The following is a 12570-nucleotide window of genomic DNA, read 5'->3' as shown; positions in this document are numbered from 1 at the left end:
AGGAGGTCCAGCAGCACAGGCCACCTCTGTCCTGCCCACTCACTGTGTCCCCATCCCACACGCTCTCGTCTTTCCCCTGGGCCAGCAGAGACCACGCACTTACAGGGCGGAAGAAGCGGGGGTATTAGGATAAGGAGTGGTGAGGGGCGACTGGATTGGGGGTGTGCAGGGAGACATTTTTCCAGTGTCTGAGTCAGAGCACAGAAACACAGCCCTATAGCCTCAGCCGCGGCCACCACCACCACCAAATACCTGTCTCCTCAGGCCTAAGGAGCCCATGCCTTTACTCCAAACCCGCCGGGGAAGCAGACCCTGCTGCCTGTGGGATGCTGCGTGGCAACAAGAAGCCCCTCCGGGGGACTCCCTTTCTCCTGGGGGGTGGGGGACGGAGAAGCCCCATCCCGTCCCGGGCACACCCCTCTGCACTCTGCAGTCCCATCTGCAGGCTTCCAGAGGCCCCGTCTGCGCCATCTCCCCTCCCCCATCCCCCCAACTCCCGCCGGCTGTTGTAACAGGTTCATGGCTGTCGCCCAGCCCTTGCAACCCAGACAGCCTGGCGCGGAGGGTGCGGGAGGGAGCCCGGGAGGGCGCAGCCTGCGCGGCTCCCAGGCCCCCTCTCCGACCCTTCCCTCCCCCACAGCCTCACTGGGAAGGCGACCCCCACCCCACCCCCCTGCAGGCGCGCCCTTCTACCTCTCTGAGCCACGGGGGTCTCAGTCCCGGAGGCCGATCGCAGGCGCCCGCGGCCCCTGGGCCATGACTCTCCTGCTGTTGCCGTCGCCTCGGCCGCCTCGGCACGACCGCTGGAGCGAGGAGCAGCTATTTTTAAGCCATGGCCCGCGCGTCGAAGCAGGCTCCCACCAGTGTGCGCCGGTGACACACAGGGACGCAGTCGCACGCCCAGCGGTCGGAGGGGGACACGCAGCGCGGGCTGGCCCGCACCCCACCCCGCGCGCTCGTGTTTACAGACCCACCCGGACCACGCCACGCAGCGAGCAGCTCCGCCCCGCATGCCTGCTCGCCCGTGTGCATGTGTGTTTTCGGGGCTGCGCCAATTACAAGGCATTTTGCTTAAAGATGACATTATGCAAGTCGGCCCAGATGGCGGCTTAAACACACACGCTCCTGCCCGGGCAGCCTTCATTAATCCCGCAGACACTCACCTGTACCTTCCTCGTTCTGAGGACACGCCGCCCATACATCACAGTCAGGGACTCAGCCGTGTGCTCTACCCGCCACGGGCTTCACAAATCCCCGCTCCTTGTATGCTCCCCCCAGGTCTATCGGGTAAGTCGCCTGACTGCCCCCATTCTAGGGAGGAGGAGGCTGAGGCGGAGGCTCGGAGAGGCTTAGGAATTTGCCCAGGTCACACCCCAGTCAGGGCCAGAGCTGAGCTGCAAATCCTGGCCGTCTGGCTCCCAAGTTCAAGACCTTAGTGGCTTTCTCGAGCCTCCTGCGCCGGGGCCGGGCCGCAGCACAGGGGGAGGCGCAGCGGTTCCCCAGGGGCCCTTCCCCAGCTCAGCTAGGAGCGAGCTCCCTGCTGAGGCCTCACCTGTGCTGCCTCTTAGTGATGTCAACTTCTCACCTTCCCTCCCTCCTCTGCTGTAAGCACCTGTCAGCTCCGAGACAGACTGTTTTCCTGTTTACATATGCACAACCTTCATTGTGGAGATGTCCCCTTCTCCCCCCAGGCCTCCCTCCACCCGGTTCCCAGCCCACGCCAGGCTTTCATCTCACTGTTGGCCGTGCCCATCGATTCCGCATATACCAGCTCTGAGAAGGGAGACACTTTAAGGCAAAGACCTTGCTGCCTTCCCCCAGGCCTAGCACGTGGGATGCTGGAGGCGGACAGTAATGATGGCTACCAGGTGAGGCTGCTCAGAGCCAAGCGGACCAGGAAGAACTGTCTGGCCGGAGGAAGGCAGGACGTGGATAAGGTCAGGCGGAACCTGGTTTCAGATGAGAAAACGGCATCTGCTGCAGCTGAAATCAGGACTGACATTGGCAGCAGGTAGATCAGGCTTGATCTTTGGGTCAGAGAAGATACTGGCCAAAGTGACAGGATCCCCAGGTAATTATGTGCTAAAGAAGAGGTTCCAGCAGGGACTTAATTTCCCTCCTCCTAGAGGACATGACCCCAATGGCAGGACCCAGAGTGAGTGCTGGAGGTGGGGAGATGCAGTTCCCTGGGGGTGCCCCTGCTGCTTTCTAATCCTCCCCCACTCCTCGAGGAAAAGGGGCACAGAAGGAGTACCCCAAAAGTACCCACAGGCCCAGAGTACCCCGAGGCCCATCTTTCCTCAGCTCTTTCACCTAAAGGATCAAGTAGCAGAGGCCCAACAGATGTGACTTTATTTCGCGATGGGAGTGTAGTGAGGGAAGGACACAGAGAAGGACACAGTGTCCTTTGAGGCGCCCGGTAGTGATGCTGACTTATTCTATATCTGCGTGCCCCCAGTCCCTGTCCTTCTTTAGTAGCTTCTTTCTTGGCCCCTATTTAGCAATTTGGCTTCCTAGGTCCCGGCTAGTGTTTTGGGTGCTGTCTTCTCAGGTGTTGGGCTGGTGTTAATGGGGATCCCTGCCCCCCTCTTGCTTGGGGAGGAAGGCAAGTGGGCCCTTTGCTTCCAGTGAGAATCTGGTTTTTGCTTTAAGCCTGGATAATACCTTCCTTCTCCACAATGCATTCAGTGGCCACTTTCTCCCTGATGTACCTGGGGGTGAACACATCTAGCCACGGTGATGATTAATTTTCTTCCTAGAACCACACATTATGGCAGGTAGCAGATACTCTTCCCATTAGCCTGACTTTGTAATGAAAATGAATTCTAGAGTGAGTGTACCTAGACGAGAAATAAGCCAAAATTATTATTTGCAAATAAACAGGATACAAAGGAATATACTATAAATCTCAGTATTATTTTTAAAAAAGGAAAGAAAAAGCATATAAATACACTTTTGAAAAAGACTTAAGGAAATATGTCAAATATTAAAAGAGGTAAACTCTGGTCAGAGTAGGACTGCATATGGTTTTTATCTTGTGCTTTAAACTGTCTACATTTCTCAAATTTTCTACAATCAGTATGAAGTAATTATAAATGTCAGCTCTATAAAACTGGTTCAGATTTCCCTAGTGGCTTCTAATGTGGCCAATTTTAGGAAATGCCTCACACATGCTTGAAGAGAATATTCAATCTCTGTTTTGGGATTCAAATTTCTATCTTTATTTCTCTTCTATATAAAGCTTTAAAATATTCTAAATTCTTAATTTTTGGTCTTGTTTTACCAGCTTTTGAGAGAGGAATTAAAATCTTTTACATGTTTGTGGGCTTGTTAACTTCTCCATCTAATTCGGTAAATTTTTGTTTGGGATACAGGCTCTATTATTAGATACACAAAATTCACAGGTTTCTTTTTTTTTAGATTATTATTAACATTTTTAAAATTTTTTATTGATTTCAGAACAGAAAGGAGAGGGAGAGATAGAAACATCAATGATGAGAGAAAATCATTGATCATCTGGCTCCTGCACACCCCACACTGGGGATCAAGCCTGCAAACCTGGGCATGTGCCCTGACCTGGAATCGAACCATGACCTCCTGGCTCATAGGTTGACATTCAACCACTGAGCCACGCTGGCCAGGCTTCTCAGTATAATTTTTCCCATAAATCTTTTGGGGAGCCTTCTGCCTGATTCCCATCTGGACTGGTGGGTCTCCAGTCTAGATTAATGCAGAGCTGTTACCCTGGAGTGTTCTCTTACCCTCATGCTGGGAATTCCTTTACCTTTGGAAACCCTGTTTCGTGGGCATCCTCCGTTTTTAGTAGGTTACCATCATGTTCAAATATGTTTGCTATCCCCCCAATCAAGAGACTCTTTGTTTTACTTCTTCAGAGAATAAGCCTTGGAGCTTAGGCTGGGGAGGGAAGGAGCAGGTGCAGTGACAGGAGGTCTGTGGAGTTTCATTCAAACAGACTTCCAATCAAGTCTATGTTTGCAGCTCATCTTCACACTTCCAGAGATACCCACTGTTGCCAGTTCCCTGGCCTTCTGGGTGCTCTGTCGAACAAATCAGATTGATCGTCAACATTTGTTAACATTTTGTTGCTACTGAAATATTTCCTATCCTTTCATTCTGGTAGGTTTAATGTTTTTTAAAAAAATCTTTGGACTGTCATTTTTGTGGGGTTGCAGGAGGAAGCAGAATTGCATGCTTTTAAAAAATATGCTATCTTTAACTGGAGTGCCAGCTGGTTTTTGAAAACACACAAAAATAATTGGTATTTTAAGTTTTTAAAAACACTCAATATTTATTTAGACATATCAGTACATTTTAACATTTTTTTTTTTTTTGCATACTCTTGATTCTTTATCCTGTTCTTTCCTTCCAAGTTCATTTATTTAGTAGTTCTTTTTGTAAGGGACTATTGGTATGAAATTTCCAAGTGCTTGCATGTCTAAAAGTTTCCAATTCTCCCTGTCTTGGAAATGATATTTTTGCCTGACTTTAGAAATGTAGGTTCCCAATGATGCTTCCTCGGTGCATCAAAGATATTAGCTCATTGTCTTCCAGCATTTATTTTTGTTGATGAGAAGTGTTTTGTTTTCAGTGTTCTTGCCATTATTTTATTGTAATCTGCCTTTTTTCTTTATTGTCTTTATTATTTCCTCTTTGTCCTTGTAGATTGCTGGCTTCCCAAATACTACCCAAGTAACCTCTTGATAACACAACATTGAGTTTATTGCTCATTAGAGGAAGGGAGAATGCTAACTCGACACATAGCATCTCAGAGAAAAAAACTGCAGAGCCTGAATTATTGTGATTTTGAAGTCTGGTTTAAGGTGGGTCTTTCAATGCAAGGACTTGATTGGAATTGGGTAATTATCATGATATAAGAGTTTAGGATTTGTGAACAGCAAAGTGAGGTGTCTAAAGCATCTTGGAATATAAACTCTTATACTGATGCTTTCCTGAGTTGCTGGGTCTTTTGATAAGTTTCTAGGATGAACTATAACGTTATTTGCAACTTTTATCTTCTGGAGGAGAGTCTCCTGGGGTAGCCAAATTATGCTAATGAGGACAATGGAATAGTAAAGCCATGCTAATGAAGACAGCAAACTGTGTTTTCATCCTCCTCCCTTGTGGCCCTTTTTCATCCAGGCCTGAAGATAAGCCCTTAGTGTCTGGGTGTGTGATCAGTGTGATCTTCCCAACTACAGTGGGGCCTTGACTTAGGAGTGTCCCAACTAACGAGTTTTTTGAGATACCAGCTGTCTCTCCTCTAATTTTTTGCATTGAGTTGATAGAGTAATTTGAGTTAACGAGCTCCTTAACGAGCTCCGTCTCAGAACGAATTAAACTCGTAAGTCAAGGCCCCACTGTATTTGAGACATCACATCCTGTATCAAGTATCTGGGAATGGTTGGGTCAGCCTTCAAGATACTGAAGGTGTTTGCTTCAACTTCCACAAAACCAGATATTCCTGCTCTTTTGGTGTGATAATTATTTGTTGAATTATTTGAAGGGACAGCTGTTATTCTTTAGCGTTTAGGACTCTGGAGACCACCCACCTGCAGCACTGCAACATAGACAAACATACTAAGAGAAGGATCGTGTTCAGAGTTTGTCGTTCTCTTCTCACTGACAGCCGAGAGAGCCCACATAAATCAAGACAATAGGTCAGCCCTTGCTGGTTTGGCTCAGTGGATAGAGCATCAGCCTGTGGACTGAAGGTCCCGGGTTCAATTCCAGTCAAGGGCACATGCCTGGGTTGCGGGCTCTATCCCTAGTAGGGGGCATGTAGGAAGCAGTCAATCAATGATTTTCTCTCTTCATTGATGTTTCTCTCTCTCTCTCCCTCTCCCTTCCTCTCTGAAATCAATAAAAATATACTTAAAAAAAAGACAATATGTCAGATCACTGAGGTGAAGATTCCTTCCAAATCCGATTTGGTGTCATTAGACAAATTACCTAATTTTCTGATTTTTTTATTTGCTTCTTAGATCATTTTAGTAACATTAAAGATTCCAGAGAGGTCTGCAGAAATGTATGCACAATATTCTTCCCCTAAAAGAGTACCTATTCCCTATCAGAGACGAATGTCAGGTCTAAGCCAGCTCCTATTCTCTACCACTACCGGGATAATTTCATGAACCAGAAGTAGTTATCTCATCATCATAAAGCCAATGGCAATACTTGAAGCCATGGAAGTTTGAGAGTCTCCAATAATTTTGCTAATTTTAATCTTAGAATTCTTTTTTCTCTCTCCATCTCTCCTGAATGTTGGGTGACATGGACAGTGAAGTAGCGGAGTGTGGCAGGACTTTGCAAAGCTCTTTAATAACAGACTAGTAACAGGTCCAGTAAAACAAATGCCTCATCACTTGAGAGATAGGGTAGAATTCTCCAGGCTGTAAACACCTGATATCAAGTTATGTTTTTTCCCCTAGGCAAATTTGTCTATTCTGTGTAAGCTTTCTAAGGTTTTGGTCAATGGCTCTTAGAGCAAGATAAAAGCTTAAAATCAACCAAAAGAACATTTCCTTGTTCAAAGAGAAGTTTAATTTCAAGGGGTAACTGAGCTTTGAGGGTTTCTGGCTAGCTAGGAGGGAAGGAGAACAGATAAGAGGAAGAGACAGAGGAAAGTTGAAGAACAGATTTTGGGAAGAGGAATTGCAGGATGAAGGCTGTAAAGTTTGAAGTTATGATTTCTAGGGATTGAAAAAAAAATTATTTTAAGTTGTTCACATTTTCTTTTTGCTTTGGCCTAGAAATCTCTTAAGAATGTAATTTTGCTCCCTTAGGAGATTTATTTTAATTTATTTTTTTAAAAATAAATAAGCAAGTTCTAAACCCCCTCCAAAAACAGAAAGAAAGCAATTTGGTATCTGAATTTCTTTCATACCAATAAAAAAAGTGGAGTTTGATTCTTTAAATTCTAATGTGCCTCTTAAATAATCAATTTTGTTTACATCAAACGTTCCACAGAGTAGCCATTATAATTCTAAATGATCTTTTCTGAAGTTATGTCATTTTAAAAGATAAGTATTCAAATTTGAGTTATAGCATATATACATGAAAGTAGCAGAAACCTGGCCCAGAGGGAGTGCAGGCTTAGTTTTAGAGCAAGACAAGCCCATCAGAGTCCAGGGGCAGTAGGTCTATGATGTTGCATTTGTACCTTATATTTTGGGTGACAACCCAACAGCTCTGCCATCCAGTTATAAACCCCAGCAAGGTCTATAGTGCCAGTAAAGCAGAGAACGTTTGGAGAGGAAATCTTTTCCAGAACTAGACTCTCATGTACAAAACAAGACAAGACTCAGGAAAGTTCTCAAAAGGGCTTGATGAGTGACTCAAGACAAAGTTTGTCCACAGATTACAAACAGCTATGTCTCCAGGGCTTGTTTGATAAATGAGTGTAAATATACTTCTATGCCCATCCTTTCCCTGTGAGGTTTCCTGTGAAAGATGCAGACAAAATAGTGACAGAGACAAATACTAGTGTTGTAAGTGACAAAGTAGATTTCCACCAAAAGAAAAGTTTTTTAATATTAAATCACATAACCAAAGGATTCCTTAAAATGGTTTCTTACTCTCAGGAGACAAATTAACTGAGCATTTTGGATGCTCAAAAAAAAAAAAAAAAAAAAAAGAACTCAGCCATGGCTGGTTTGGCTCAGTGGATACAGTGTTGCCCTGTGGACTGAAGGGTCCTGGGTTTGATTCCAGCTATATATATATATGAAAAAAAAGAACTCAGAGTTGTACCCAATGTGAGACCTACTTACCCCACCATCACCGTCAGCATGCTGTCTAGCAGGAGACTCCAGGGATGTGCTGTTTCCAAGTCCAGGGTCTGGGACTTTGGTGGAAGGAACACCTTGGTCTCAACTAGATCTCCATGGAGCCTTCACTACTCAGCTGTCAGGTTATAAATATCACCAGAACAACCTGTAGATAAGTTGAGGTTTGATTTATTGCTTAACTGTGTAATAAGGGAGAATGCTGCTGGACAGAGTCTGACAGGGGCTCTCAAGGGGAAAGGGGAGGTCAGATTAATGGAGGTTTTGAAATCTGGTTCAAGGTGGATCTTTCAGTTTGGAGCCTTCAATTCAGTTTAGTCCAGTGCTGGGATGCGTGAAAGAAAGTGTTGTCACAGCCCAGCCAGCATGGTTCAGTGGTCACAGTTCAAGTGTGGGCTTGATCCCCAGCGTGGGGAGATATCAGTTGGTTGCCTCCTGTACGTGCCTCAACCAGGAGTGGAACCCGAAACCTAGGTAGTGCCCTGACTGCGAATTGAATGGACAACATTTTGGTGCATGGGATGGCCTATCCAACTGAACCACCTAGTCAGGGAGGGCTTTTCTATATTTCTGATTCCAGGCTCAATATAGGTAACAAAAATTAATTTATCAAATCTTAATTTTCATTAGGAGGAGGAAATATTAGGAGATTAAATGTATGACAGATTAAATGAGAAATTATATCTGTGACCTCACTGGGATACTTCCAGCTGCAGTTCGTGAGAGGTTGGTGGAGGGTAATTTTCTTGGACTATTCTTGCAACTTTTCTGTAAATTTGAAATTATTTCAACATAAAACATTAAACATAAAGATTCTGGTACCTAAAATGAATGAAATAAATATATTGACTCTATTTCTATCTAGGTACCACATGCATAAATATATTTTACTTATATACCCTTATCAAAGCATATTCAACTTTCTCTTGATATTATTCCAACATGATTGGAATTAAAGGAAATTAAAGGAAGCAAATAAAATTTGAGAGTGGTGATATTTAGCAACTTAATAGCAATGGGAGGTACAGGAAAAGGGAAAAATCCATGTACTAAAACATGTAGAGACAAGTAGCCCCCAAATACTTCAATAGCCCCTTGGGCATGGCTGTTTTGGAGCATTGTAAAATTGTTGAAAAAATGAGTTTATATTGATGAAGGAATTTATATATGTGAAGCAATTAGAACAGTGTCTGGCACCTGGTGAGCACTAAATCAATATTAGCTATTAGGTTTATCATGATATTTTTGTGTTGTCACACATAGGGTAAATTCAGCCCTTTTCCTCCTAGGAAGACAAGAAACTTTGCAATATATTGTGCTGGATGAACTGTTGAAGGAGGTTAGTGAAACCTTGGTGCCTCCCATGTGTTCTTGAGAACATGGACCCAATTTTCCTCCACCTCTCCTCAACCGGTTCTCTGTAACTTCTGTAGTATGTTTTGCTAGGGAACTTGCCCCAGGACAATAGTAACCGTGTGTGTGTGTGTGTGTGTGTGTGTGTAGAGGATGCTCTGTAGCTCATATTTAAAACCAGTAATATATAGACTATCCCAGATGGTTTGAAAGCAACTGAGGGGGGCAGAGGAGAGGAAGAGGGTTGAAGGGAAGAGGAAGGAGTGGAAATTGGTGATAAGAAAGCTAGCCTTTCCCTATCTAGAAAACTCAGCTATTCACAATGAGTCATTTCCTCCAAGTTCAGCTGGCATCTAGGACTTCTTCCCAATGATGGAACAGAAGGCTTGTCTACTGAGGGAACTTCAGGGCACAGGGAAGCAGGAATAAATAAAGGAACACAGGCCCTCCTACCTCCTAGCCCCCAGCACACCCATGCCTTTCTTCCCTCTCAGGAGTTCATCTTCTAAACTCTAAGAGTCCCTCCGAGACTTGCAACCTGGGGAGCAATGGCCAGTGGCAGCTGGTCCTGGGCTAACCCCTGAACCTGTCTCCAAGGCCCGCTCTTCTCTGACTTTATAGTGAGCTAAAAGCAGCCCCGCCTTGTCTCACTTCTGTCACTGTGACTTTTACTTCTCCGTGAGTCTGTGGGAGGCAGTTGGACAGACAAGTTCAGATAAGGACTGTAGACCAGGTATGGAAGGCCACCAGGGTGAAAGTGGGAAAACAAGAACCTTGTCCCAAGGGCAACCTTTCCTCCCCTAGCACATTGCTGGTCATGTGGCTTGGACCCTCCCCTGGCCTTTCCTCCCCTGACATGTTGCTGGTCATGCAGTACACTCCCTTAGAGGAGGAACAAGGGGCCAGAGAGTGTCCTCATGCTACTCCCATACAAGCCGTCGCACCACCACTCCCTTAAGCATTAATCCCCAGGGATAACATCTAGGGCTCAGTTGTCTTTCAGCTCCAGGCCCAGAAAAGCAGCAAAACCAGACAAGCAATGCCAAGCTGACTTCAGGACCAACGGCATTGACTAATGCCCGCCTGCTGAAAGAACATACCTGGAAAGCTGATGAATATTCTATTGAGATCCTCCCCTGGGATGGGGGACGCTCTATCCACTGAGCCAAAATGGCCAGGGTGACCTCCTTTCTCTTAAAAGCCTGTAGGACAGAGGACCCAGTGCACGCACTCTTCTGGGAACAAACCTGAGCCTCTCCCATCTCCATCCCCCTCTCTTTTCCCCTAGGCATGTTTTCCTTATCTCTATCATCTCTCTCTCTCTCTCTCTCTCTCTCTCTCTCTCTTTCTTAACCTCTATCTCTATCTCTATCATTATTACTATCTCTATCTCTATCTCTATCTCTATCTCGCCTCTCCTAAGCTCCAAGAGCACTCTTTTGCCTCTGTAACTTGTTTCCTGAGCCCATTTCGTGTACCACTCACTTCTTCTACCTTTGTGATTTTCTAAATAAACTTTCTCTTATAGTTTGAGTCTTACCTCTGTTTTCTTTCCTAGCCAGGACTCAAGTACAGTGGGGCCTTGACTTACGAGTTTAATTCGTTCCATGATGGAGTTTGTAACTCAAATTACTCGTATGTCAAATCTTACAGTGAACGAGTGAGTCACGTGATGCTGGGCTGATGTTGTGGCGTTCACTGTGACGTTCGCTGTGCCAATAGCAGTGGGGTATCTGAAGCTGGCTTGTAACCCGAATTTTAGCTTGCAACTCAAAGCAAAAAATCAGCCGAGAGATGGCTTGTATCTTGAAAAACTCGTAAGTCAAGGCCCCACTGTATGTACCGAGTTTGCTAAACCAAGGTCTGCTGTAACTCCAAAGGTCTAATACCTGTTGCTATTCTTTTTTTTAAAAAAATATATTTTATTGATTTTTTATAGAGAGGAAGGGAGAGAAATAGTTAGAAACATCGATGACAGAGAAATATTGATCAGCTGCCTCCTGCACGCCCCCCACTGGGGATCTGCCCGCAACCAAGGTACATGCCCTTGACCGGAATCGAACCTGGGACCCTTCAGTCCGCAGGCCGACGCTCTATTCACTGAGCCAAACTGGTTAGGGCTTAGACTCTTTTTCACAGCTTATGGCAAACCACTCAGTCTCATTGGGCCTTAGTTGCTCACCTGTAGCCAGGAAATGAATATCTCCATCAGGCCCTATTGACGTCACGAAGCTGTTGTGAGGCTCATAGACCACAAACACATACCCTTTAAAGTGCAGTGCAAATTGAAGGGGTGATTTTCAAGTGGAATGGTGAAACATAGAAAGCCTTTTACAGACTCCTGGCTTTCTCCCTGAGTGATCTGGACAAGTTACTTAAAGTCCTTAAATCTCAATCTGCCCATCAATTCTGTGATTTGATTTGCCGTGAAGATTGGATGAGATAAAAGCATGTGAGCCACTTCCACAGCATCAGTTCCAAGTAAGTTCTCAGCAAATAGCCACTGTTATTCCTCCACAGTGTGTAGGGTATACACTAACCCCGCCTATTTGTTCATTCATGCCTTTATTTTTGTTCATATTTATGGGTGGGTTTATAATGTCTTACTTGACATGTAAGGAGGCACAAAGAAAGTGAGAGAAATATAAGGGATAATTTGAGGAGTTCATCTGTGGTGACTACATTTTCTGGCCCAAGAATCAGAATGCATGACAAAAACATGAGTACACGTTAGGGGATCATGGGCCAGGATACTTGAAATTGGGTTCCCTCAGACAATCTGGGATTTGTTGTCAGAGTAGATGAAGTGGGAGAAAAGAGAAAAAAGAAAAGGCTTGGGGTTGGGAGTAAGAAATAGAAACCTAGGAGGAATTCACCTCTCCAGCCACTGGAGGATGCTCTGGCTTTTCTTATAAGTAGCTCCTTGCAGCCAACATGCGTTGCCAGCTAGGCAATCTCACCCTGAACACTGCCGAGTCAGAATATGAGGAAAAGTGGTGAAAGGAGAAAACCATAAACACAAAGCCATCCCATCCGTCCCTGCCTGGAGACGGACAGATCAGGAAGAGGCGATCTCCTCTGAGAACAAACCGGATGTTCTTTATGAAAGTCTAGTGGGGCAGTAGGTGGGCGAAGCCACAAGACACCTGAACTTTACAGAACTCAGACTTCCTCCTCATTAGAGAGCATAATGGGAACCTAAATGCCTCTGAGGGTGAGGTGTCAAATTCACACCGAGGTGCAAATGACTAACAGGAGGTGTTTTCCTGACAGCTAACTTTCCCGGGACACAGAACAGAGAGAAATGTATTTCCTTCTAAAACCCTGTTTCTAATTAGGAACAGTTCCACCCTGGGAAAAATGCAAAACAAAACGAAAAATATGTAAAAATACCAGAGTACTCTTATTCCCA

At 45.2% G+C, this 12570-nt stretch overlaps 1 protein-coding gene across 2 annotated transcripts in view; it reads right to left on the bottom strand.

Moving 5' to 3' along the window:
- The window catches only part of DUSP26 (dual specificity phosphatase 26 (putative)), a 6709-nt gene extending 5713 nt beyond the window's left edge, over window positions 1-996 (bottom strand). For both annotated transcript variants that reach the window (XM_006765594.2, XM_015565242.1), the window contains exon 1: window positions 694-996. The gene's annotated coding sequence lies outside the window, so the exon portion shown is untranslated. The remainder of the gene's footprint in view (window positions 1-693) is intronic.
- Between the last annotated feature and the right edge of the window lie 11574 nt (window positions 997-12570).

This window comes from Myotis davidii, unplaced genomic scaffold (genome assembly GCF_000327345.1).
Source record: "Myotis davidii unplaced genomic scaffold, ASM32734v1 scaffold93, whole genome shotgun sequence".
Classification (NCBI taxonomy): Eukaryota; Metazoa; Chordata; class Mammalia; order Chiroptera; family Vespertilionidae; genus Myotis; species Myotis davidii.
This window is presented reverse-complemented; position numbering and strand designations above follow the sequence as displayed.